This window comes from Rhodnius prolixus, unplaced genomic scaffold, assembly GCF_049639745.1.
Source record: "Rhodnius prolixus isolate KJV_2025 unplaced genomic scaffold, Rpr scaffold_10, whole genome shotgun sequence".
Taxonomy (NCBI): Eukaryota; Metazoa; Arthropoda; class Insecta; order Hemiptera; family Reduviidae; genus Rhodnius; species Rhodnius prolixus.
In genome coordinates this window covers 7,898,708-7,926,610 of record NW_027411615.1, presented here as the reverse complement: position 1 = coordinate 7,926,610, position 27,903 = coordinate 7,898,708, and the positions used below count along the sequence as shown (strand labels likewise).

General features: G+C 30.5%; 2 long non-coding RNA genes across 24 annotated transcripts; one reads left to right on the top strand and one right to left on the bottom strand.

Annotated features, from left to right (window-relative positions):
* Positions 1-112: 112 nt before the first annotated feature.
* LOC141456776 (uncharacterized) lies at positions 113-15,564 on the top strand. Of its 11 annotated transcripts, none has more exons than XR_012459975.1 (8): positions 113-256; positions 960-1,064; positions 2,309-2,866; positions 3,881-4,396; positions 5,005-5,153; positions 7,754-7,990; positions 9,525-9,854; positions 14,700-15,564. It is a non-coding gene; the product is annotated as an uncharacterized lncRNA (long non-coding RNA). The 11 variants fall into 11 exon arrangements; XR_012459971.1 differs by lacking the exon at positions 14,700-15,564 and adding an exon at positions 10,260-11,150; XR_012459968.1 differs by lacking the exon at positions 14,700-15,564 and adding an exon at positions 10,600-11,150 and having other exon boundaries at positions 9,525-10,437.
* LOC141456775 (uncharacterized) lies at positions 5,254-27,899 on the bottom strand. Of its 13 annotated transcripts, none has more exons than XR_012459959.1 (8): positions 26,387-27,725; positions 23,654-25,635; positions 23,436-23,497; positions 21,640-21,796; positions 19,190-19,286; positions 15,654-18,787; positions 6,327-6,491; positions 5,254-6,242 (listed from the first exon to the last, which is right to left on the bottom strand). It is a non-coding gene; the product is annotated as an uncharacterized lncRNA (long non-coding RNA). The 13 variants fall into 13 exon arrangements; XR_012459956.1 differs by lacking the exons at positions 5,254-6,242; positions 6,327-6,491 and adding an exon at positions 14,258-14,618 and having other exon boundaries at positions 15,654-17,619; positions 17,866-18,787; XR_012459957.1 differs by lacking the exons at positions 5,254-6,242; positions 6,327-6,491 and adding an exon at positions 14,258-14,618 and having other exon boundaries at positions 15,654-18,014; positions 18,654-18,787.
* Positions 27,900-27,903: the final 4 nt, after the last annotated feature.

The window sequence follows — 27,903 nt, the reverse complement described above, 5'->3', positions numbered from 1 at the left end:
ATCATGCCAATGCTATCTAGCGGCAATAGCTTAAACTAGAAAGATGTAATTACACAGCAGCTAGTTTCAGTGATTACCGCTAGGTAGCATGAACATACCCTTTAACACTATTAAAATAAACATTAAATAACGTAACGTAGCAACTGTCCAGTAAGGCCGTGGGTTATTCTCTTAATTCTCTTAATCATGTCACAACAGCAATAATTTGCCTTATATATTAAAGGTTCGTCGCCCACGTTGATAAAAATTTTATATCGTAAGTATTTTACCTCATAATTTGATGTTTTTTTACCAATGATTGATAGTTTTAAGTTGATGCTGCTGTAACTAAATCAGTGAGAACTTTACAAACCTTAGAAAACTGATTGTATTATCTATTTGCATTAAGCGATAACTTCTAGGAAAGTAAAAAACTTGTTTTTGCATCATTACTTCGTTAAGGACTTCTTGCTGGTAAGCAACATTTTTAGTATATACTTTTATTTTTAATTACTAGTTGATGTGATTAGAAGTTTTTATCAAATTGACATGATTCCAAGACAATTGATAGTAGATGCATTTTAAGTGTATGCATGTAATTTTAAAAAGTTGATTTTAGTATTCATTATTTTGTTTCATAAAAATGTTTCAGCGGCCATAAGTAGGTAGATTTAGTTCGTACCATGTTAATAATTTTTGGTCGTCTTTATTACTGTAAAAGTAAATCACTAATTACGATTATGTATTTGGGAATTATGAACTGCCACGTAAATACGATATTCACATTTCTCTCATTTAAAGGAAACAGTAATCTCCATGAAATTTAAATTAATAATGTAAAGTTTAATAAAGTCATAGAATTATGGTCCTTGGATTTTGCAAGGTTCGCACCAATAGTTTTAAATCCTAAATTATTGATGAATTACAATGAAAACAATTGTATAAATAATAGTTTATATAATTTTTAATTTTGTTCTCAGCGCTCATTCGACATTCTAATGGTAATTCTGAATTAGTTCAATTAAACAAATGGCTGGGTTGATGACATTTTATACAGATAACACATTTTAACTCCTACAGCAACAGTAAGTACATGTTTTCAGCTTACAGCATGTTGTTTCTCAGTTAAGTTATTATGTCGTATTGTCTAAAGATAAATAATAAAATATACAGTAATAGATTAGATAGGGCGCTAATGACCTCAGCAGTCGATGCGCCAAAAAAAAAAAAAAAAAATAGATTAGATACCTAGTAAGTGCAATGATTTGCCTAAATTCAAAGTATCCAGAAGGTACATGAACTTAGATTTAAGTTTTTTTAAAAAGATAAGTGCATGTGCTTACACTTTTAATGATTCTTTATTATCTTAGGGCTTTTTAGTGATCATATTGGTTTACTGAAGTGAATTAAGTCATAAACATTCGTGTTTTACAGATTGCACATTCAAAATATTTAATTATATAATTTGATTGGTCCTTTTACTTTTTAAATTGTATTATTACTGATAGTATTATCTATTTGCATTAAGCGATAACTTCTAGGAAATTAAAAAAACTTGTTTTTGCATCATTACTGCGTTAAGGACTTCATCCAGGTAAACAACATTTTTTGTGTATACTTTTATTTTTAATTACGAGTTGATGTGATTAGAAGTGTTTATGAAATTGACGTTTCCAAGACAGTTGATAGTAGATGCATTTTAAGTGTACGCATGTAATTTTAAAAAGTTGATTTTAGTCTTCATTATTTTGTTTCATAAAAACGTTTCAACGGTCATGAGTAGGTAGATTTAGTTTGTAACATGTTAATAATTTTTGGTCGTCTTCTGTAAAAGTAAATTACTAATTACGATTATGAATTGGGGAATTATGAACTTCCACGTAAATATTCACATTTCTCTCATTTAAAGGGGAGCGTAGTCTCCATGAAATTTAAATTAATAATATAAAGTTGAATAACGTCCTTGAATTATGGACCTTAGAGCGTTCCAGTGTAATTAGGAGAAAAATTAAAGACATTAATCATTTCGCAATTTTGAAATGGTTTGACTAACATATTCGTCCATATTTTATTTAACTATAATTATTTCGCATTGAAAATGCCATATTTTAAATTTCGTTCCCCTTCCCCGCATAAAATACATTTCTAACTTTTCAGTTCTAAAATATTACTCGCACAGAGTTAGAAAAAATATAAAATAAAATAACGTGTAGAACCTTTATACAAGTACTAGATTTCAATTATTTTAATTCATAATTTTTACAAATGTTTAACAATTCGTTAATATTTTGGATAACACCACGTAACCTCCCTTACTCTGTCTGTATAGCCAGTATGTGTTGTGCGGCACAAGAGCTTAAGTGAAGTAGAGACCCCTGCCCTAACCTGGTTATTGTACCTCTGAGGTGGTTGAAAAACCGAAACTTATAAAGGATATAAAAATACATTCTACTACGGACAAAATTACAAATATTATGTACTGCGGACATAACCTGATCCTCTTCAGATTAGTGAATTCTTAAGCCTTTACGATGATCTGTAAAAAGTAACGTTCGATAAGTGTTAGCTCTATATCGAAGTGAAGTAACGAAAACCACAAGACGAGGAAGATCAGTAGATAAGATTAATTCGCTTGTAGAACGAGTTAGACCTGAACATGAATTGACTACTTATATTACATTACCACTATAACTGAGAAGTCAATAAATCAGATATAGATTTAATAAAAAGGAAGCTCAGTATTTCGCTGGTAATGGTTTTTGACTATTTCGTAACAACAATGAAGACGTAGTTGCAGTTGTGCCTACAAGCAGGAGTAGAATGAGAAGTACTTGCTGGAGCCAGTGTTGTGTGACCAAGACCTTTCCTTTTGAATCAGCTTCGTAAGGTATTTTGCTTATCTTGTTACCTAGCCCTTTAATTTTTCACCTTTACTTTAATATCCACCAAACACTCGTTACAATTCAATTACTATTTCTTACCCACAATGATTACAAGGTGTTATGATCAAGTAGAATGTTATTCAGTTTTCAACGGATATATTTGTTTTCGATAAATGTTTTTAGGAATTGTCAAGTTTCGTGTGTGATGAAAATCAATAATGGAAAATTCAAGTTTTGATATTTAGTTTAGTGGCTCCTTTTGGCGAAAATCTGTCAATCTAATTGCAAATTTACTGAATCTGATTTTTTTCGTATTTTTTTCTTGAACAGGATTTACGATTTTCTGTAAACAACGTTCTTTCATTATATTATCATGATTTAGAGCATGTATCAAAACATTTCTCTCGAAAAATGGATTAAAACTAAAAATTCTCTGTAATAAATAAAAGACTGCTATAGAGCAGCTGGTATGGAGCAATCTGTAATTTGACAGAATTCATGGGGTACTTTCCAATTGTCAACGAATTCACTCTCCTTTCTCAAAAATCTTTAGAAAAATAGTATGTGCTACTCGGTTCGCATTGATCTAACCATTCATAATGATCTCAAAATCTTTTATCCTCCATCTAGCAAAATCCTTTTTGCCCGATTTTATTTTATTGTTTTGAGGAAGATCTTACACTTCTTTTACATTTTATAATGTTTAACATGGGTAACATTGAAGAAGTACTTGATTATTATGTTTAAGGAAAAGTTTTTTAAAGAAAATTTCAATACGTAGGTATGTTGTGACGAAGAAATTCGTGAATACTCTCAATAGAATTCGTTTGTGTAGCCGCTAAACTAAGTTGTGAATATTATTTTTGATACGAAATGCTATTTCGTTATTTTCATCTTATTTATTTATTCATTCATATACTTACTAGTGCATGCACTAAGCTAAATTTATTTCTGGTTATTGCATGGTTAACTAGAGAAATAATCTTAATTCTTTCGTTGTAAATGCTTTTTTGTTTCAGAAATCCACTTGCAGTTATTCTAGTGTTCAATAAGAGCAATGCTTCAAGAGCTGAAAAAAAAAAATAGTTTGGGAATTCTTCTTTGCTTACTTTAATTTCAGCTGGTTTTTATTGAATATTGGACACATTTAAAAAATAAGTAAATATAAAACGGTATATTGAATAATCTAAAAGATAGGTTGTTCTAGAAAGGATTGCTAAGTCTTCCTGTGGTAATGGTAAGGCAAAATTAATTGTAAAACTTAAATTTTCAGTATCAAGCTAAGTGAAGTTTTCAGTAAGTAGTAAGTGATATTCTCATCCGATAAAAGTTTGACAGCAGTGCATTTAAGTACGAAGTCACCTTTATGCCAATCTATTATCACCTTCAATGTATTTTCATATTAGCATAAAGTAATTGCAGAAGATTGAACCCTTACTGTTGATTGATGAATACAATGGATTAGTGTGGCTGAGGAACAACATTAGATTTGTTGACAACCTTTTACTCCATATCTTCATCTTCTTATAATAATCGTTAGTTTTTATTGATTTACTTATGGAAATTTTAGTTTGTAAATATGAATTATCAATACATCTTATAGAGATTTATTAAGAATTTTTCTCGCTTGTTGTACCAATATTGGTTGGTTCTATTATACATAGCTTGTCTAGAGTGGAATATATTATTTTGGTATTTGCTCTATTTAAATCAAAGAATAAATCAGAAACTGAAGTCCTTATATTTAAATTAATCTACTATTTGGAACGTTCTGTACTTACTTTAAAATGGAAAAAAATAGACGCAGTAAGGTCATGCCAGTGCTACCTAGCGGCAGTACCTTGAACTAGGGAAATGTAATTACTTAGAAACTAGTTTCAGTGATTACCGCTAGGTAGCAGGAACGTACTTTGACACTGTCTTAAGGCAGTGGGGTAAAAAGGATATTTGGTATTGTCCAAATATTCTCCATATCAAGTAGCCACAGTAATAATTTGATTTATTCTATAAATGTTCTTCACCCACGTTGATAACATTTTATATCGCCAGTATTTTAAAAAGAAGTTATCCTCTTAAAAAAAATTCCATGTTTAAAATTCACTTTACCTCATAATTTGATGTTTTTTTTATTTATGATTGATAGTATTAAGTTGATGCTGCTGTAACTAAGTCAATGAGAACATTACATACCTTAGAAAACTGATTGTTTTATCTATTTGCATTAAGCGATAACTTCCTTGGAAATTAAAAAACTTGTTTTTGCATCATTACTGCGTCAAGGACTTCTTGCTGGTAAGCAACATTTTTTGTGTATACTTTTACTATTAATTACGAGTTATTGTGATCAGAAGGGTTTATGAAATTGACATGTTTCCAAGACAGTTAGGGTTTTTTAGTATTCAAATTGGTTTACTGAAGAGAATTATTAGGTCATAAACATTCTTTTACATATTCTATGTTTCCGAACCATACCATTAAAACAATGCTTTTAATGTGTTCTGTGATTTGTTTCAAAATTCATACTTTACTTTAGGATCTGTAATTCAAAGGTAGATTGTTGAAGTAAGTGATTATTGCAATACTCGCGCTCATGCGAAGGGGGACAGTTTCAGCTTACAAAGAATGCTATGTAGATATTAGAATTTGAGCATTATCAAAGTTTCTTTTGAGCTGAGTGTAAAACGAACTTCACAAAAAACATAATGGTTATATAGGAATCAAAATGGTTAAGCTTGTATAAAACTAAATCACCAAAACTTGCGTTCATAGTTTTAATATATGTACACAATTAATAAAAACACATAAACGTCCAACTTGTTAGTTGGGACCGTTGTTAATATCTGGATCAGTTAGCTTGTTTTATTTGGTTTGTTCAAAGTGAATGTGTTTAAATTTCTAGTTCTAAGAGTAGGCCTTACAATACGTGAATTGTAGGATGTGATCTTATTTAGCAAAAAGCTAAACTTATAGTTGCTTTCAGACTAAAAGTTCAATCTTTTCTTTAAAATATAATACGGTACAGCATTTTTTTTCTATTTGTCGTCTTAAATTGGAGGGAGAAGTCTTAAATTTCATTTTTCATATTTCAAACTAATAAATGTAGATTATGAAAAGAGTTAAAGGAAAACTAAAAAAAACTTAACACCAATTAATACTTTAAATAACTAAGGGTTGAAATAAACACCAATCTATCATAAGTATAGTTTATTCACATAAAGACATAAGATTCTAACGCCAACACAAGGCCCAACTCACATCACACACAGTAATGGAATGGAAAAAGGAATGTCCCTTGCTACCTGCTATTGCCACCCCTAACGGTCATCCCTTCTCAGATACCCTCAACCGGTGGCCACTCACATTCCAAACACTCCAATTTCCCTACAAAAAGAAGGTTCTTTGACTTATGGGAAATAGTAAAACGGTACTATTAGGTACTAACGGTACTTTAGCCGTTTCACGTACCGCAGTTTGAGCAGAAACCAAGGTATGTAAAAGATTTGCTCAATTTCTAACCCAGTTCCATGATATCCAGCCAGCTAGAGGTCCAACTTTTTTCAAACAGCTCAATTGAGACAGTTTGATTCCATTTCTCATCATTCGACTTTAGAGCTTTGCATCCATCGCTTTCTAAACATAACAAATAATTCACGAGTACATTAAGATTTATTTCTATAATATCGAAGTTAATTATTCCTAGTAATGTAATCCGATAACTTTCGATAGATGTAAGAAAATAATTTTAGGACGATAATAAGTTTAGTTCCTGTAGAAGTAAAATACAATATTCAGGGTCAAAACTTGCTGGAATACGGTTAGGCAAGAATGTTTTTTTGGGGGGGTGGGCAGAATCCTGAGCTCTACCTCCTCGTGGTGACCCCGGCAAACTGCTCTTATGAGCAGGCTAACAGAGCCAGTCCCAAAATAACCTTAAACTTTAGTTTTTGCTGGAAACAGACCAATGGGTTCGTAATGAACTCAAGAGTTCATACCTATAACTATTTGAGATCCCCTCCATCAGTAGTGGTTTAGCTGCGTCTAGGCAGAATTTCAAAATTATCCCCAAAAATTTGTGTAACATCTGTAAAACCATTTTTATCCGTCCTCGGTACCAGTTTAATTGTGTGTGCTAAATGCAATGAAAGTAATCAATTAAACGCAAGAGTTAGTTATACTTGAAAGATTTTATCAGTGAAAACTAATGTACACCGTACTTGAGTTCCCTTGTCCAATCTGTTGTTATTTGTTACATTTTCAATTCAATTCAACTTATTACAATTTTTTTTGTGAACTTTCCGACACAAAGTAGTAGAGTTTTGATAGTTTTTGATTAGGGTCTTGATACACAAGCCACAAACTCAAACAATTTTGAGAAGCTGTTTTTTGTTATAGACTTGACCATTACATGGGGAAAAACTAGGGTGATATTAAAACTGCCCGATAGGACAGTTGAATAAGGGTTGATCGTCAAAAAATGTACGAAAAACAACTTTGACAATTTTTTTCTCTTTTTCTTAGACAAACAGGGAATTTTATATATGTATACTTATATATTCAGTTAAATTATTCTTTTATTTTCTCTTAAATAAGGAATGTATTTAGTGGTAGTGACCACTTCTTTGCATTAGTAATAGCAGTGTACAAGAATAATCTCTTGGTTCCTAACAACTTTCATTTTATCTTGAATCCTGCTATCTAAAATCTAAAAAAAATGACTTCAATAGTAGTCTAGCTAGATTGTTTAGCAATTATAGTCTAAAAATTGAAAACATTTATTTTATAAAATTTATTCTATTATTCATTAACTAGATTCACTTCAAAATGAAATACTTTATTTTTCAAAATAAAAAAAACATCCTCTCGAAAATAATTAAATGATTTATTTGTTGTAGCATTTTTAATTTGAGATCAAATATATTAAGTGACACCAATTATAAAGCTCCTCCATATTATGGTGCTTGTGGAAGAAGGAAGGTTCTCTTAGGTTATACAACATATGCTTATCCGTGACTTTTCTTTGCTGTGGGAGAGATGTAGATGAATCTGATGTTGATAGTTGTTATAGTTGCAATATTTCCCGTAACTGGTATTTCGTACGTTTGGAGATAAGAGTCAGTAAACCTGCAAAAGTAAGTTGAAATACTATTTCTCTACATGAAATATCATAAAGGTAGTGTATCTAGTACTAGTGCTTCTTATTTCCATATTTCAGGCATTAATTCTGTGTTTTTGTCAATTGTAATTTTATATTTATTTTATTTTTTAATTTTGTATGATTTCGGGTATAATCTCTTTTCTTTCATTGAGAAATGTGTTCATTTTCAATTACTATACACGATTTGAAAGTCAATGTCTGTTTTAAATGAATTTTCATGAATCGTAAAATTATGTACTAAAGAGGATATGAAATTGATCCCAAAACTGTAACTCCCAAAACTCGATATCAGACCGAGGCGGCCAGGCGGTCTAGTTGTATTACACAATGTTGCACCATCTCTGTCAAACAGAACGTGGTCTAGTCTTTGTCGCGACGACAAGCGATCTGGTAGTAGAAAATTACAGATTTCACCGTGTCCGTCCTGCCACCTGGTAATGAGAAATCTTTATTTCGTAGATTCCAATGTTAAGAAACTATATTACTCATTTTTGATTTCATTCTCGCGACATTCGAAAATACTAGAAGAACCTATCTTCATGTGATTCCAGTTCAATACAGAAGCGGTGGTATTCCCCTAATTGTTCTCTCTTTTTATTAATTTCGTCTTTTCCTCTTTATGCTTTGAAAAGCTGATAGCAGAAGGAGTTGTTCTTCGCCCGAGCTCATACTCAATATATAAAAATTAAAACAAATAACAAAAAAACGCACTGCTACTTCTCAAGAAGAAAGCTACCTAACTGGAGTGCTCTAACAAAAGAATCGCGTCCTGTGCGACGTCCCCATATCGCAGACCGCTGGATCACTGCCCGCCGCGACTGTGTTCCCAAGGCCTAAGTTCATAAAAAGATTTGAAGTTTATTATTTATCTGAAATTGTTATATTGTTATCAAATAGCCAACATCGAGCTAGTGGCTAAATAATCTAATATTAATTTACTGGCGCTGTACTTAATCTTTGCATATCATTTAAACAGATCCAGCTTGAGGCTTGTTCGTGGTTTTGTAAATAGCGTCAGAAACTTGGAACATTTTCAAAAATGTCGGGAACTTACTGTCGTGTTTTCATTAACTAGGAGTAGACCTTCATCTTTTCATGCCAAAATATAATCTGGACATCTGCAGCAATATTAGATCGAATTTACTTATTTATTAATTTAGGTGATTGCGGTTGAACTAATTTTTATGCTAACATCTATTACATAACTTGACTGACTCAGAAAATACCATCTCACTAATTTGGGTTCAGGTCAAAGTATTTATCCATAAGTTGAACGAATAACTGATCATATTGTGCATAAAGTAGAAAACAGTAAGTACACAGCAGCAATATTTCTTGATTTAGCTGATATATTTGACAATTTTGACACGTTGGACTGCTATACAAAATTAGGTAGACTTAAGCTATTAATTACATTATTCAAATCATACGATCTTTTTTAGAAGACCTAACTTTTGTATGTAAGATTAATAACATTTTAATTTATTAATTACATTTTATAGTGGTAGATTACCATATGTATGAAGATAAAACAAAAACAAAAAAACAGCTGGAATCAGCTGCTTAGATAACCTTCACTTACCAGCTGATCAGCCTGGCCAGTTACCGTCGGCCATCTTTAACTCGTTCGTGGTGTCTCTTTATTAACGTGATTTTTTAGGTGAATATTAGTGCGTGGCAAGTGAAGTTCGATTTTATAAATTGAATTTAAGTTATACTTATTGTGTGGTATACAGTTTTAGTGTAAATAGTATTGTGAATTATTTTAAATAGTGTCAAGTGCTATTGGACTGGAGATGTATTGAGATGCTGATGAACTTGGATATTCTTTAAACGAGGTAAAACTTTATTATCAATTATTAAATTATATTTTTATTATTTTTGCATCAAAAAACAGTATGTTATCGTTTACTTGTTACTTAAAAATAAATATTGCTTCGTTTTAACTATGTTCAGTGTTGGTTAATTCTTTAATTTTGATCACTTCAAAAAGTATTTAAATTGATATCTAAACTTTTTTGCTGAATTCTTTGATCTATTCTTTTTAATCGACTATGAGTTCAAAATTAGTATTTTTGGTATACACTGGGCCAAAAAAGTCTGTGAACACTTACCTAAATTTTATTACTTTTATCTTAGTAGAAACTTCTGTTTTTTCTCTCTCAAATGAAATTATACTATTCGCTAGAGAGAAACCAGGGTTTTCTATCTTATATAAAATCTTTTTCTTTATTTTTCAACAGGAATATCATAATGAAACGTTAAATTGTATATCATACAATAAGTAAAACTTAAATTCAATTTATAAAGTCGAACTTCACTTTGTCACGCACTAATATTCACCTAAAAAATCACGTTAATAAAGAGACACCACGAACAAGTTAAAGATGGCCAACGGTAACTGGCCAGGCTGATCAGCTGGTAAGTGAAGGTTATCTAAGCAGCTGATTCCAGCTGTTTTTTTTTTCATTTATTTTCAAAACAAAATGTAATTCTAAATTAAAATTTTTATTAATCTTACATTAAAAAATTTATTTTTAACAATTTAAAATTATTTATTTATTTATTTATAATGCTTTATAGAAATTACATTATGTAGCAAAGAGCAAGAGAGTTGGCCTCTGCTAAACAATAAGAAGTACATTGGAAGTACATTTAGCTAATAGCTCGATGTTAGCTATTTGAAAACAGTTTTGGGATCACTTCTACATCCTCTTTAGTACATAATATTATAATAATTCAAGAAAATTCATTTAAAACACATTAGATATTCTACTATTGAGTCGTTTATGGTAATTGAAAATGAACACACTTCACAATGAAAAAAAGAGAATATACCCGAAATCATACAAAATTAAAAAATAAAAATAAATTTAAAATTATAATTAACGAAAACAGAGAATTAATGTCTGGAATATGGAAATAAGAACACTAGTACTAGATAGCTTATGGTATTTCTACTTACTTGTGCAGGTTTACTAACTCTTATCGCCAAACGTACGAAATACCAGTTACAGGAATTATTGCAGCTATAACAAGTATCAACATCAAATTCATCTACGTCTCTCGCACAGCAAAGACAAGTCACTGATAAGCATTAGTGATGGGCTATTTGAGGATAATTATTCTCTTGTTTCTAGAAAACAACCAATACTGGAAACTGGGAAAAGACGTTGAGAAAACATCCATTCAATGAAAATATGGAAACAACTTTTGCTAAGAATCAGTTATTGAAAAATGTATTGTATTATTTAGTTATAATATGTATTATGCATTGATCTTATGTCACAATCATATTAATTATACGATTTTTTTTACTTTTATAAGGCAAAATAAGTGTATAATTTATTAGCAGAATAAACAAAAACCTGTAATTACAAAAAAAAAATTTACTTATTTGCATCATACCTATTTTTTACTTAAACTTGGTGAAATATTAAACTATTGGGGAAAAATAAAAATATATTAATTAAAAAAATGCATTAAGAAGTACTAAAAATAGTTTATAAGAGCGAAAAGAAAAGCAATTTGAATAAAACATCTAAAATAAAACATTAGTTCTAAAAAATCAGTCAGAGCACAAAATATAAATAATAAAGCTAAAAAATAAAATATTAGTTCTAAAAAAATGCGTCAGAGAACGCAAAACATCAAGAAAGTTAATAAAAAATTAGTTATAAAAAAATCCGTCAGAGGGCGAAACTAAACAAGCAAGATTGTCTGTTTACATACGTTAGAGAGCACAAAATATCATTAAAATAAAATATTAGTTCTAAAAAAATGCGTCAGAGTACGCAAAACATCAAGAAAGTTATAATAAAAAATTAGTTATAAAAAAATTCGTCAGAGGGCGCCACTAAACAGCCAAGATTGACAGTTGTTTACATAGGTAAACAACTTTGACAGTTAGTAGTTCTAAAAATGACCACCAGATTGCACAGCTATCACCTCTAGTATATATACATAGACAAACAAATTTTCTTCAGTACGACTTGAGTGATGCAGGAGGGTATATCGCTCTCGCTCGTCACTCCAAAACCATCGACATTCTTGTCATTACCTCTGTCATAAAGAATCATGATAGTAATGTAATGGTTATGAAGATGTTGTCGCTTCGACGGTCGGAAAGCAACTATTCTCCCCACCCTGCCCCACCCCCGCGACGAACTTTCTTATATACCCTCTGGAGGCCATGTTACCATAACAACGCGTCCCATCACCATGACAAACACCAAACATTCAGCAAACTGCCGCTAGATCGCTCCCATGCAGTTTTTAGCATGCTAACGCCTCTCATGACTTCCAAACATTTAACCACGCTAACGACTCACATGACTTCTAAACATTTACCCACGCTAACCACTCTCATGACTTATAAACATTTAACCGTGCTGGCCACTCTCATGACACATATACAACCTTGCACTCATATCTAACCATGCTAACCACTCTCATGACTTATAAACATTTAACCAAGCTAACTACTCCCATGACTTCCACAAATTTAACATGCTGACAACTCTCATGACATATGTATGACCTTGCACTCAAAACTCTAACCATGCTAATGACTCTCATGACTTGCTCATATCTAACCATACTAACCACTCTCATGAATCTTCACATTTACTCAAGCTAACCACTCTCATGACTTCCAAACTTTTAACCATGCTAACCACTCTCATGACTTCCACACTTTTAACTATGCCAACGACTCTCATGACATATATTTGCACTCATATCAAACCATGCTAACTACTCATGACTACCAAACTTTTAACCATGCTAACCACTCTCACGACTTCCAAACATTTAACCATGCCAACGACTCTCATGACTTATTTATTACTACCTTGCACTCACATTTAACTCTCTATACCTAAATAGAACTATTTTGTACTCACATTTAGCTGTGTTGGTGAATCTCTTGATCTATATAGAACAACATTGCCCTCACATTTAATCAAGATGGTGATTCTCTAGACTTATATAAGACCACCTTATAATTATTTAAAATAATTATAGCTTTTATAATTTTGTAATAAAAATGATCGTAAACAAAAATGGAATAATTATTTAAATAAAAGAAAGATAATCGAAAAATTATTTACATAGCGAAAAAATAAAATTGATGTTGTTATTAGAAGGTAAAGAAGAAAAATAAACATACTGCTTCAAGTCAAAAAAATATACGATAAACTAATACTTTAAATCTGACGTAAAATTTAAAATTATTGAGAGTTCTGTTTTACGTAATTAACGTCTTTAAATTATTATATTTCCAAAAAAAAGAAAAGGTAATTTTACTTGACTATCCAGAAAAGTATGAGTCAACAATAATTTTTGAATTTAAGTTACCTTATTTTCTCATAAATACTACTGATTCCACATTCAGTTTTGTCTAGTGGCATAAATAGCACAAGCAAACACATAAGTTTCAAATGCTAAGGAACTACATTCTAGAATAAATTGGTAAACTGCAATGATAACTAATATTATTTTTTCGGATGTTAGTCACGATAAAAAAAATATGTACATTTCACAATTTTATCAAAGTTTCTGAATTATTTATTTCATAAACAGTTAGCTTATAAATGATCAGAAAATTACAACTGGAATCTTAATAAATTATTTACACTTCATGATATTGTACTTTTAACAGTAATTGGTTAAGAATAAGTGTATATGCTTTAGTTAAATTAAATTCCCTGGCTAAATTATTCTATTGCGAAGTTACATGTTTTTAGCTTCGTTGCTATTAACGTATTTAATTGTAGTTTTCTACATTTAAAATATTGATTTGAAAAACTATAGTAAACTTACATTTTACTCGATTCATCTTAAGTTGTTCTTGCACTTTAGAGAGAGAAGTTAGGCTTGCCCTGTAAACTTCTATTCCAATAAAATTCACGGCTTGACTACCGATTGTTCAATAAGTTGAATTAAACATTATTTAAGAATTCTATTGTAAAATATTTATGAATAATACAAGTTTGAGAAACAGAGATTTGATTCAAAGAGTCAATATCATTCCGAAACGAGCATAGCGAGTGGGCACTGAACAAAGAAGTAAAATGTTCTTTCAATTGTGCAATATTAATTTTATTTCTGGAGGCTTTCAATAATTTAGAAGATAAACTGGAAAAGCTAACTGTTAATGATATTTTTTAATAAATTGCGTGACATTTTTACTAATGCATAGGGTAAGTACAGAGACCGGAATCAGTGAACGAGTTGTTGGAATCGATTCCAACCCTGGAACTGATTCAAATCCAACGACTCCAAAGGCGGACTCGTTCTGCCCATCACTAATAAGCAATGTTGTATAACCAAAGAGAACCTTCCTTGTTCCACAAGCACCATAATATGAAGTTTTATAATAAAGTTCTGCTAATAAATTATACACTTATTTTGCCTTATAAAAGTAGAAAAAATCGTATAATTAATATGATTGTGACATAAGATCAATGCATAATACTTATTATAACTAAATAATACAATACATTTTTCAATAACTGATTCTTAGCAAAAGTTGTTTCCATATTTTCATCGAATGGATGTTTTCTCAACGTCTTTTTCCAGTTTCCAGTATTGGTTGTTTTCTAGAAACAAGATAATAATTATCAACCAAATTAAACTTTTGTCCTAAAAAATTAAGTGAATAATAATTTAATTTGTTACAGGCAGACAGAAACTACGTGAAAAGAGGTTCAATTTAACAGACAAGTGTGGTTGCGCTACTACATTGCAATAAGAGTTTTATAAAAAAATGAATGTAATAAGAAATGTGTAGTATAATGAAAAATAAAGAAAACTATAATAAAAAAAACTAGTGTTTAACTTTATTTCATAAACAAGTAAACCACGAAAGTACACCAAGAAAAAAATTAAATAAAATAAAAATAAGCAAAGAACTGCACAAGGCATTTCTTTGGACCACCTAAAATTATTGTGCACTCCCGATGTCATAACGACCAAAAGCACAATAAAAAATAATTAAAGCATAACATCCAATAAAAGCCGTACAATAAAAGCTGAAAGATATAATTCTAGAGAATAACATGTAACAATAACATTAAAAAAAAAAACAAAGAAAATAAATATATCATTACGTACTTCCAATGACAGCGTTCACTTCTAATAAAATAACCTTTATATGCCCCTGAATTAAATTTTCATGCAATAACTGAGCAAAATTTTCATTGTGGGATTTGAAGACAAGGGAACTTAAAAGATCGCAAAGTCGTCGCGACAAAGACTAGACCGCGTTCTGTTTGACAGAGCTGATGCAACATTGTGTAATACAACTAGACCGCCTGAGTCTGATATCGAGTTTTGGGAGTTACAGTTTTGGGATCACTTCCATATCCTCTTTAGTACATAATTTTACGATTCATGAAAATTCATTTAAAACAGACATTGGATATTCACTATCAAATCGTTTATAGTAATTGAAAATGAACACATTTCTTAATGAAAGAAAAGAGAATATACCCGAAATAATAAAGACACAGACAAATCGTACAGAAAATAGACAAAAACACAGAATTAATGCCTGAAATTTGGAAATAAGAAACACTAGTACTAGATACTCTACCTTTATGATATTTCAAGTATAGAAATAGTGTTCAACTTACTTGTGCAGGTTTACTGACTCTTATCTCCAAACGTACGAAATACCAGTTCCAGGAAATATTGCAGCTATAACAACTATCAACATCAAATTCATCTACAGCTCTCCCATAGCAAAGACAAGTCACTGATAAGCGTATGTTGTATAACCAAAGAGAACCTCCCTTTTTCCACAAGCACCATAATATGGAGTTTTATAATAGGTGTAACTTAATATATTTGTTCTCGAATTAAAAATGCTACAACAAATAAATCATTTAATTATTTTCGAGGGGATATTTTTTTTATTTTGAAAAATAAAGTATTTTATTTTGAAGTGAATCTGGTTAAGTGTGAGCGAATGTAAGGCTATATAAGTCTTGTGAGTCACTAATATGGTTAAATGAGTGTTTAAGAACGTCCTGTGTAAGTCTTGTGAGTCACCAGTCGATTGAAGTTTTCCCAAACTCTGTAAAGAATTTATTAAATTTATTGTAAAAAAGTTTATAATTTTTTAATAATAAAAAAAATAGTGTACATATTAATAATATTGTATTTATTTTTCCTCTTAATCTCTTAAATAACAAGAAATTAAAAAAATACGAAAAAACAAAACATAAAAAAATGGTTAAAAAAGGCCTCCAGCTTGAAAGAGAATCTTTAATTGTTAAAATAGTGATTGTTCTGCTACCTAGGAGTGACAGTACAAACTGCAGTATATTTGTTATTAACTCCATTGTTTTTATTAACTATTATGTAGCTCAAGCGTTTTTTAATTAGGAAATATTATATAGATAGACGGCATTATAAATGTTTTAATTATTGATACCGGAAGTAAGCTAAAATAAATTGTTTTATACTGAGGAAAATGCATAAAACGTTTCTTGCTTGTCGAAGGTGCAATAGTACGGACAGACTATATACTGGTGTGATATTTGCAGGGTGGGCGGGTGGGGCGATTAACATCATAGAGTAATTGTGATTTTTGACTAGACAGACATATGTTACGTGATACCTCTTTCATATTTGATATTAGAAATATTTTTTTTTTTAATTCTTATACAAGAATGTTCATGTAAGTGTATGATAGTGATTATTTACTAGACAGACATATGTTATCATTCACACTAGAGTAGATATGTTTTTAAGGTGACGAGCGACAGAGCGATCTACTCCCCTACAATGCTCAAATCGTACTGAAGAGAAATCTTGACAGCTGTATGTACAGTTGTAGTGCTACCTATTGGCAAATATGTAAACTAAAATGTGTTTATATCGTTGACAGGTCCAGTAAGTGCTGCTACCTTGTGGCAATTATTAAAACTAATTTTTCTTCTTTATTTACTTTTTTCAATGGTTTTTACTTCTTGATTTTCTAAACAGATCGACTCAACATTTACTATCTAGGATTGCTTTCATATTATCTATCAAATGCAGAAACAACAGCATTACACTGAAATTAAGAAACTATTTCCAATGGTTTTTTAACCATTTTTAATTAAAGCTTTCTTTTTTATTCCTTCCACTCTCGTAGCTATTTCTAACCTTTTTTCAGGTTTTCCTTTTTATTTTATTTTTTTAAATTAACCCCTTTTTAACAATAAATCTGTATCAACATATTAATAAAACATCTTAAACAGTTTATTTTTATTTTTGGAAATTATTTCTTTCATCCTGTTGTCTGATCGCTGTGGAAGTTTTTTTAGATGAAAAGGAGAATAAATAAGATTCTTTTTTAAAATTTATAATTTTTTTTTATACAGCAAACAAATTAAACAGTATATTAAAAACAAAGAACATGCAATTAGAAGTAAAAATTCTAACAGTACATTGTGAAATTAACGTGCATATTACATATAGTAACTACATAAATACTTGTTTTATTGATTCTTCAGAAAAATTTCCTAGGAGAGATGATTTACATCTATTTCACTTGGGCTTCTATTAATGAACAGTTTTGCTGGCAGTACTCCAGTATCAGAGGTATTCAATCTGAAAATCAACAATATTAATATACTTAAAATAATTAGTTTTTACTGAGTTTAGCTTGAATTAAGAACCTAGAAAAAGAAATGTAAACAAAATAATGAAGACTAAAATCAATTTTTTTTAAATTACATGCGACACTTAAAATGCATCTAATATCAACTGTGTTGGAAACATGTCAATTTCATAAACACTTCTAAACACATCAACTCGTAATTAAAAATATACGTAAACACAAAAAATCTTGCTTACCTGCAAGAAGTCCTTATCTTAGTAATGATGCAAAAATAAGGTTTTTAATTTCCTAGGAAGTTTTTGCTTAATGCTAATAGATAATAAAATCTGTTTTCTAAGGTACGTAAAGTTCTCACTGACTTGGTTACAGCAGCATCAACTTAAAACTATCAACCATTAATAAAAAAAACATCAAATTATGAGGTAAACAGTAAATTATAAACATGGAATTTTTGTAGAGAAAAAACTTCTTTTTAAAATACTGACCATATAAAATGTTTATCAACATGGGTAAAGAACATTTAATAAATAAATCAAATTATTACTGTTGTAATATGATAAAGAGAATATTTGAACAAAACCTTATGACCGTTTTACCAGTCGTTTTGTTAGGAGGTTATTTAATGTTTATTTTAATGGTGTCAAAGTACATGTTCATGCTACCTAGCGGTAATCACTGAAACTAGTTCCAATGATTACATCTTTCTAGTTTAAGCTATTGCCGCTAGATAGCATTGGCATGACCTTAATACCTCTATTTTTTTGGAACTCAATTTGTGATTTATTCTCTGATTTAAATAAAGCAAATACTAAAATAATATATTTATAAATTCCACTTTCACAAGCTATGTATACCTAATAGAACCAACCAATCTTATGTAACTATTTTAATAATTATGGGACAATAATATTGGTATAACAAGGAAGGAAAATACTTAATAAAATTCTCCATAAGATGTATTGAGATTTCACTATTTACAAGTAACATTAGTAAATTTTCCATAAGTAAATCAATAAAAACTAACGATTTTTATAAGAAGTTGAAGTTGAAGATGTGGAGTAAAAGGTTGTCTACAAATCTAACTTGTTCCTCAGCCATGCTAATCCATTGTATCCATCAATCAACAGTAAGACTTCAATCTTCTGCATTTACTTTATGCTAATATGAAAATACATTGAAGGTGATAATAGATTGGCTCAAAGGTGACTTGCAATGACAAAGGTTCAGTATAAGGAAGCGAACAGAAGGCGACAGAGAAACATTTCAATACAAGCTCTAGATCGTAATGATTTAATGAAAGTACGTTATTAAATTAACAAATTTGAACTTTCTATGAATTTTCATTATTAATTTTCTTCGCACACCTCATTTGCTGATTCTTAAAAATATTTATCGAAAACAAATATGTCCCTTGAAAACTGAATAACTAAATTTACTTGGTAAATTTACTCTTCGTTATTAATATCGGTAAGAAAAATTAAAATTGAATTGTAACGAGTGATTAGTGGATATTAAAGTAAATGTGAGAAAAGGGAAAAGTGACAAAGATAAGCAAAATACCTTATGAAGCCGATGAATTCTTGAAGGTCTTGTTCACATAACACTTGCTCCAGTAAGTACTTCTCATTCTAATCCTGCTTGTAGGCACTCTTCATTCCTGTTATAATATAGACAAAAACTATTAGCAGCGAAATACAGAACTAGTAACTTCATATAAGACCTATCTACGAGCCCATCTGATCTAATACTTCAACTGAAGTGCCGAAGTCACCATAACGTATAAATACCAAAGTTTCGATAAACTGAACAACTTTCTTTTTTCAAGTCCTAAAATTTAAAATATATACATATTGTCACCTTGTTATTTTTCTTATATTGGCAATATTATAAACAATAATAACAAAAATATAAAGAAATGATAATTGTAATTATAATCAATGTAATATGTATTAAGGTTACTTAATATAATGTAATTCAACCTTATTAAACCTATTTCTTTTGATGTAATGACCCAACAGTTATACTGGTAATATAAAATAAAGAAGTCAATTTCATCGCCTAACTCATTGAAGATGCGAGTTAAGCTTGACGAAATTATCTTCTCGTCTCGCAGCTTTCGTTAGTTCACTTGAATATAGAACTAACTCTTCTCGTACTTCTCTTCGTTATTACGTTCTTTGTTCACGTTTAAGTTGGTTGTCTAACTTTTCAGAAAATGTGTCGTACGTAATGATTCATCGATCATCTGTGGTTATTCTGATTTTAATACTAGTTTTCAAAGGCTGATCGGATATTTTCTTTCTATTCTTCTAATTTAATTGAACAAATATGTTTGTTACTTTCTTTAATTAAATTACTTTGCTATGAACTTTATTAAGTCCAAATTGATGCAGTATAAATTTGATTTTAGTAAACAAAATTACACAGAAATTCATTAAAACTTAATCCAGCGCGTGTACGTTTATAGTAAGACTTCATATTATATTGAATGTTCCTCTTATTTTAGTCTGTGTCCTACTACGTCAGTGTTATTTCTTACAATTTTTTTTTATAGGTCTTCGTATAGGCTTAAGTTTTCGGACGATCATCTATCTCAGAGATAGGATTATCAGATTAATGTAGAGACTTCGACTTCTCCAATGTTCTTGTGCCGCACTAACTGAGCAGATTGAGTAAGGAAGGTTACACGTTGTCACCCAAAAAATTATTGAATTGTCAAACATATGTAATAATTATGAAATAAAATTATTGAAACCTAGTATATTTATTTAAAACTTCTATTCAATTTTTAATTCTGTGCATGTTTTTAGAACTGAAAAGTTGGGAATGTGTTTTATACGGGGGAGGCGCGAGAATTAAAGTTTAAAACGCGGACTCTGTTGCATTGTCACTGCAAAATAATTATTGATATGTAAAATATGAATGAACATGCGATTTTAACCATTTAAAAAATGCGTAAATTAGTAAAATCTTTAAAGGAAAACTTTTAATCAGCACACAAGATGCAATATCAGAACAGAGAATGACTTTCTGTTGGCATATTTGTAAAACTTACATTTCTATGCCTAGCAGAAATACTCAAGTGTTATAAGACAGAAACTAAACGATTTAAATGCACAACAGTACGTTGACCAAGTAATAGTTCTAAGTGAAACTACCTGTCGAACAAAACTACTTCAGATTTAACAACTTTTAACTAGCTAATGACGGATTGGTACACACGACTGGTGTGACTGCCTACCGTTATAAGCATCTAAATCAGTCTCTGTCCATCTTCCTAAAGGAGAAAATTGAGTCTGCGATGGAATTCGCTGGCATTAGCTAGCTTTAAATTTTCATGCAAAAATTCCGCCAAGTTAACTATTGTCAGAGTACTAATTTGGAATGGCCACTTGGATACGTGGAATTGAAAATATAAAAATACTCCAATACCTTGAGAATGTTCTCACACAGGAAGTGGGGCATGGAGCCCGAGGTGTCTGATGTTTTACAGAGCCACCATTCGGGCGATCTTTACCTTCGCCTCTCGGGTGTCTATCCTTTGAATAGGCTTTAAGTTCTCTCACGGCTAGACGTAATATGTGCGCAGGGTTGTGAGTTATCAGTCTTCTATAGGATGTATGTACCGTCCCAAAGGGTATGTTTTAACAAAATCTTAAATTGCTTTTTGATTATAACAAAATTCTGCAATATTGTAAAATAAAATTTCTGGTATAGCACTAAACTTCTTTCGCCCAGATATGTACTGGATAGAAAGAGAGGTACACTGTAGCAATGGGAAAGCGATGTTGAGGATGATATATAAAATATTTATTAATTAAAACAAACATTTCCGCTTCTTTTGACTTAAAGATAGTACCACAACACTTCAGTGTTGGCTGTTTTCAATCTGGATATCATCATAATTCAGTTAATCAAGTTAATGTTGAGTAAATAAACGTTCTATTCAAGATACTACAATTTAAAATTAAGTGTTTTAATTAGATGTAATAAATGATTGATTAGACTACCTGATGAACAGCTCCACTAGTTAGCATGGTAGGTACATAGATTTCCTTATTTGTTTATTGACCAGATTGTAGAAATAGATCCGAATCACCTAAACTGTTGTGTGACGTACAGAAAGATCATGATTGGTACTGCGAGTTAGAGCATGGCGACACGGCCCTGAGGACAAAGGCACTGGATAAAGAAAACAAAATATACATTAATAACATTTGAAGCTTACAAATTAGTGTTACTAATATTTTGACACTTTTTTATTGAACTTTTGATATTAAAAACGATGCGGCTAGTTCTCTTAACAGTCCAATTTAACGGAACACATTTCAATATAATATTAAATATCCATTAACAAGGTAATAAAAATACCAACTTTAATCAAAAATTGATCACTTAAAAGTTGAAATGCAATGTAGGAGATTCAAATTAAGTGAGGTTCGTTACCAATTTTATAGTTTTTAAGTAACAGTATTTAAGTAATTTATCTTATAGTAATTTCCTTAACAGAAACTTACAATTTCAAAAGTTAAGTTTTTAGGTTGATAAAACGACAAAAGGATCACAAGTCAACTATTATACAACATTCATTCATACTTCAGCTCATACCTTCACAAGTTATGAAAAAGCTTATGAGTTTTATTTAATCTTTTAGAAAATAATATTTTATACAATTTTACTGCTATACATTTTCATTAATATTGTTTAGAATTTATTAAATATCACAGACTAATGCTGGCCATTTTCAAATACAACATAATTGCTCAGTAAACTGTAGCACATTTAACTTAGATTGACTATAATAGGAGGTATCAAACTATTAGTAATTAAATGTTAAAAAATTGTTAAATTACAGCCCTATTTAAAAGAACATACTAAAAAAACAAAATCGGGCTAATCTTTAGAATAGCGCCCCAGAGGCGTGGCCTGTTTATTTTTAAGGGGTGGGAAGTACAGCGCACCTACCGGGGAAAATTAAAACTACCTCCCGCCAATGTGCGGATGGTGCGAATTTCGTAGCGCTTATGTTTAGCGCGCATGCGCAGTACACATACTGCATAGCAACTGCTTCCTGTTTAATGTATTAATAGTTCCCGCGAGTGTTCTGTATGTGACCGGAGGTGCCGTTTTTTTGTAACTTTATGAGTATGAGCGTTTTAAATTTGCGGGTTGTTTTAAATTAAAGCATGATTGTAGTGTGAGTAAGAATGGAGTTCGACAAGTATACCCTCCTCAGGAAAAGGACTCCACAGAATAAGGTAGTTTCTTTTTTGTTGTTCTGTGTAATTATTGTAATGAATGGTGTTACACAAATTAAAAAATTGAGGGTGATTAGGTAGGTTAGGAGGGGGTATGGGGGGCGAAGCCCCCAAAAAGAAATAAATAAAGAATTCGAAGTTATTCTGATTCGCTGTTACCATATAACCCGCTAGATTTAAGTGTAAATATAAAATAAAGAAATAGTTTTATATTTATATTTGAATATGGCGGGTTCTATAGTAACAGCGAATCAGAATCACTTCGAATTAGGCCACGCCTCTGGGGAGCTATTCTAAAGATTTACCCAAAATCGAGTGACACCTCACTCATGTTTACAAAAAAGTTAAAAAAAGACAAATTTTTGAAAGTGCCATTTTTGCTTATATCTTTTTATCTTTTATAGAATAAAAATGGTCCAAGTTGGGTATTTTTAATTAAACTTTTCGCATTTTCGTGCCCTTTCTGGGGATCAACCATTATACAATTGTCTTACTAAAGTTTTCATACAACGCATATCAACCCAGAATAAAGTAATAAAAGTACTTACTTTAATTTCTATAAGACAGTTCCTTCAATGGTTCAGAATTAATTATATCTTTTTCTTCTAATCTAAACGAAAAAAATAAATACAATAGAAAATTAATTTTCAAGTGTATGTTAAGCGACTTAATTTTTGGACAAATTACTGCTTGTTTACTTAATTACAAAAATATAATTTAGTATGCTATCGTATTGTGTAATTAATCTATTTAAACGTGTACTTACTGAATAAATTAACTTTCATTTTGAAGCAATATCATTTTTCTCCCATTTTCCTTTGTTCGCAGTTTTCATTAAGTTTCCTTGTTTGTAATGGTTGCAAATTTGTACAATTGGATACAAGTCTTTTGTAGTATTTACTGCTGCAAACCGTATAATGTTCGCAGGAACTTACACCAGGAACAAAAGTGAAAATAATTGAAGTAACTGTGGCGGGAACTAATAAAATGAAATGTTTTTAAAAAGTATTACCGCGCATGAACTTAAAATAAATAGGCCACACCTCCGTGGCCTATTGTAAAGATTAACCAAACTGTTTACAAGACTAATCAAAAAAGAAAAGAAGTTCTGAAAGACACAAGAAAATATTTTAAAAAAATAATAAATAATGTGTTGAACACTCAATGACAGGAAAATGCCAGAATTAAATAATAGATTTTTGAGGTGGCCCCCCGTACATTGTGACAATCATATTATTGATTGCTATTTTATTTGCAAGGGGGTTAATGAGCTGCCAGAAAAATAAATAATCAATTTACTTCTTTAGAAAAGTGTAGATTTAAAAATTATTTTGATAAATGCTTTATCTATTGTTTTAATATTTTGGCAGGTTGTGACAGCTATCTTGCTCGAAACCATTTATGAAGATCAGTCATAAGGTTTAAAAATAGAAATAATTGCCTGTCAATAGATCATATATACATATTAACAAGAATGAATTTCTCACCTGTACATCCATTTTATTTTAGATATTGCTCCACGACTTGTGGCCTCGATTCAAGAAAATTAAGACAGTCTTAACTCTGTGGTTTTAATGATGAGTAGAAAGAAAAACTAAAACCAATGCTAGCTCTGATTGAATTGCAATTTAACGTTGTACTAAACTTGTTTTAGTCAAGTTACACTCTGCCATAAATTTAAATAATTGGTTTATGAAGTTTTTCAACCAAAATAAATGATTTTCCAAGTTCAATTTTGTTCAAAATTATTTCATTTAATTCATAAAAGTAAAGAAACACATTTAATAACTATGACTACTGATGAAATATTATTCATAAAATTAAATAAATGTGACTGTAATTACACTAAAACAATGATATGCACATAACAATAATTTTGCAAAGAAAGGATTACGCTATATGGAGGATAAAAGATTTTGAGGTCATTATGAATGGTAAGATCAATGCGAACCGAATAGCAAATACTATTTTTCTAAAGATTTTTGATTGGGGAGAGTGATTCATAATCTACTAGCATTATTATTATGGAACTATTTTTATGAAAATGAGTTTAAACATTGTAAGCTCGAATAAAAATAGTTTTACATGATTGGAAAATGATGCAGAATACACATGCATGATTGATGTTTAATTTACATGATTGGAAAATGATGCAGAATACACATGCATGATTGATGTTTAATTTACATGATTGGAAAATGATGCAGAATACACATGCATGATTGATGTTTAATTTACATGATTGGAAAATGATGCAGAATACACATGCATGATTGATGTTTAATTTACATGATTGGAAAATGATGCAGAATACACATGCATGATTGATGTTTAATTTACATGATTGGAAAATGATGCAGAATACACATGCATGATTGATGTTTAATTTTTCAATTGATTTACAATCAACAAAAATAAAAAACATCTTTCAGATACAAAAAAAAAAAAAGAAAGAATAATTTGTATGAAAAAAAGTTTTAATTCTTGTTGTATCACCCTGAACATAATAAATAATAAGATAAGACTTACCTGGATGCGAATAACTTCATATTAATAATGGTCGTGCTGCTGGAAATTTATCATGACTGAAGCTGGCGTTAATTTTTCATCCTGTTGAAACTATGATTCAGTCACCAAAATAATGAACAGTAAGTATAGAAGGACCCTTAAAAATTCATCTCAGGTAAAAGCTGAGCTTAACGGAGCTGCAAGTTGACGAAAAGCCCATTGATGTTAGCACTGCATGAACTGAAAAAAATATTATAATAATTATAATTAATTAATATAAATTAATAATAATAATAATTCTTCAATATTATAATAGATGTTGAGTATTATAAAATGTAAGAGAAGTGGAAGAGCTTCCTCAAAACAATAAAATAAAATCGGGAAAAAAGGATTTCACTAGATGGAGGATAAAAGATTTTGAGGTCATTATGAATGGTAAGATCAATGAGAACCGAATAGCACATACTATTTTTCTAAAGATTTTTGAGAAGGGAGAGTGAATTCGTTGACAATTGGAAAGGTAGTAAAAGTACCCCATGATTTCTGTCCAAGTACTGATTGCTCCATACCAGCTGCTCCATAGCAGTCTTTTATTTATTACAGAGAATTTTTAGTTTTTATCCATTTTTCGAGAGAAATGATTTGATACATGCTCTAAATCATAAATCCTGTTCAAGAAAAAAATATGAAAAATCAAATTCAGTAAATTTGCAGTTAGATTGGCAGATTTTCGCCAAAAGAAGCCGGTAAACTAAATATCAAAACTTGAATTTTCCATCATTGATTTTCATCACACACGAAACTTGACAATTCGTAAAAACATTTATCGAAAACAAATATGTCTGTTAAAAACTGAATAACATTCTACTTGATCCTAATACCTTGTAATTATTGTGGGTAAGAAATAGTAATTGAATTGTAACAAGTGCTTGGTGGATATTAAAGTAAAGGTGAAAAATTAAAGGGCTAGGTAACAAGATAAGCAAAATACCTTACGAAGCTGATTCAAAAGGAAAGGTCTTGGTCACACAACACTGACACCAGCAAGTACTTCTCATTCTACTCCTGCTTGTAGGCACAACTGGAACTACCTCTTCATTGTTGTTACGAAATAGTCAAAAACCATTACCAGCGAAATACTGAGCTTCCTTTTTATTAAATCTATATCTGTTGATTTATTGACTTCTCAGTTATAGTGGTAATGTAATATAAGTAGTCAATGTCATGATCAGGTCTAACTCGTTCTACAAGTGAATTAATCTTATCTTCTCATCTTCTTTGTCTTGTGGTTTTCGTTACTTCACTTCGATATAGAGCTAACACTTATCGAACGTTACTTTTTACAGATCATCGTAAAGGTTTAAGAATTCACTAATCTGATGAGGATCAGATAATGTCCGCAGTACATAATATTTGTAATTTTGTCCGTAGTAGGATGTATTTTTATATCCTTTATCAGTTTCGGTTTTTCAACCATCTCAGAGGTACAATAACCAGGTTAGGGCAGGGATCTCTCCTTCACTTAAGCTCTCGTGCCGCACAACACGTACTGGAGTAAGGAGGTTACGTGGTGTTATCCAAAAAATTAACGAATTGTTAAACATTTGTAAAAATTATGAATTAAAATCTAGTACTTGTATAAAGGTTCTACACGTTATTTTATTTTATATTTTTTCTAACTCTGTGCGAGTAATATTTTAGAACTGAAAAGTTAGAAATGTATTTTATGCGGGGAGGGGGAACGAAATTTAAAATATGGCATTTTCAATGCGAAATAATTATTGTTAAATAAAACATGGACGAATATGTTAGTCAAATCATTTCAAAATTGCGAAATGATTAATGTCTTTAATTTTTCTCCTAATTACACTGGAACGCTCCAAGGTCAAGAATATCGGTTCATGCGTTTAGGTGCAACGTTTACAAACAAGTTTACAAGAAGACGAATTTTTGAAAGTGCCGTTTTTGCAACTTTTTTTCGAAACCCATGTTGTCTCACTAAAGTTTTAATATAACGCACATCAATCTAGAATAAAGTAATAAATGTACTGCTGCAAACCGTAAAATGTTGGTAGGAACTTACTGCAGGCACAAAAGTGAAAATAATTGCAGTAACTGTGGCGGTAACTAATAAAAATGAATGTTTTTACAAAGTATTTCTCTACCGCCATGCACTTAATTTAAATAGGCCACTCCTCCGTGGGCTTTTGTATAGATTAACCCTAAGTTAACTCCACTAAAACCCCTCTTTTATTTTGAGGAGTTTGTTAATAATAAAAAAAGTTTGTTTGTTAAAAAAAGTAATGTTTGTTTTAAGTTAAATATGTTGATTTTGATATAACACAAAGCAATTTTTTATTACCTGAATGCTGAATGTGAAATTTATCGCTGAATTTGCCCATTGAAGTACACCGCTTGCTGAACTATGAACTATGTACTTACAGAGTTTGCACTTTCAGTTAGCCTGTCTCTAGATACCGGTATGTAAGGAGGCTAACCTATGTAGGG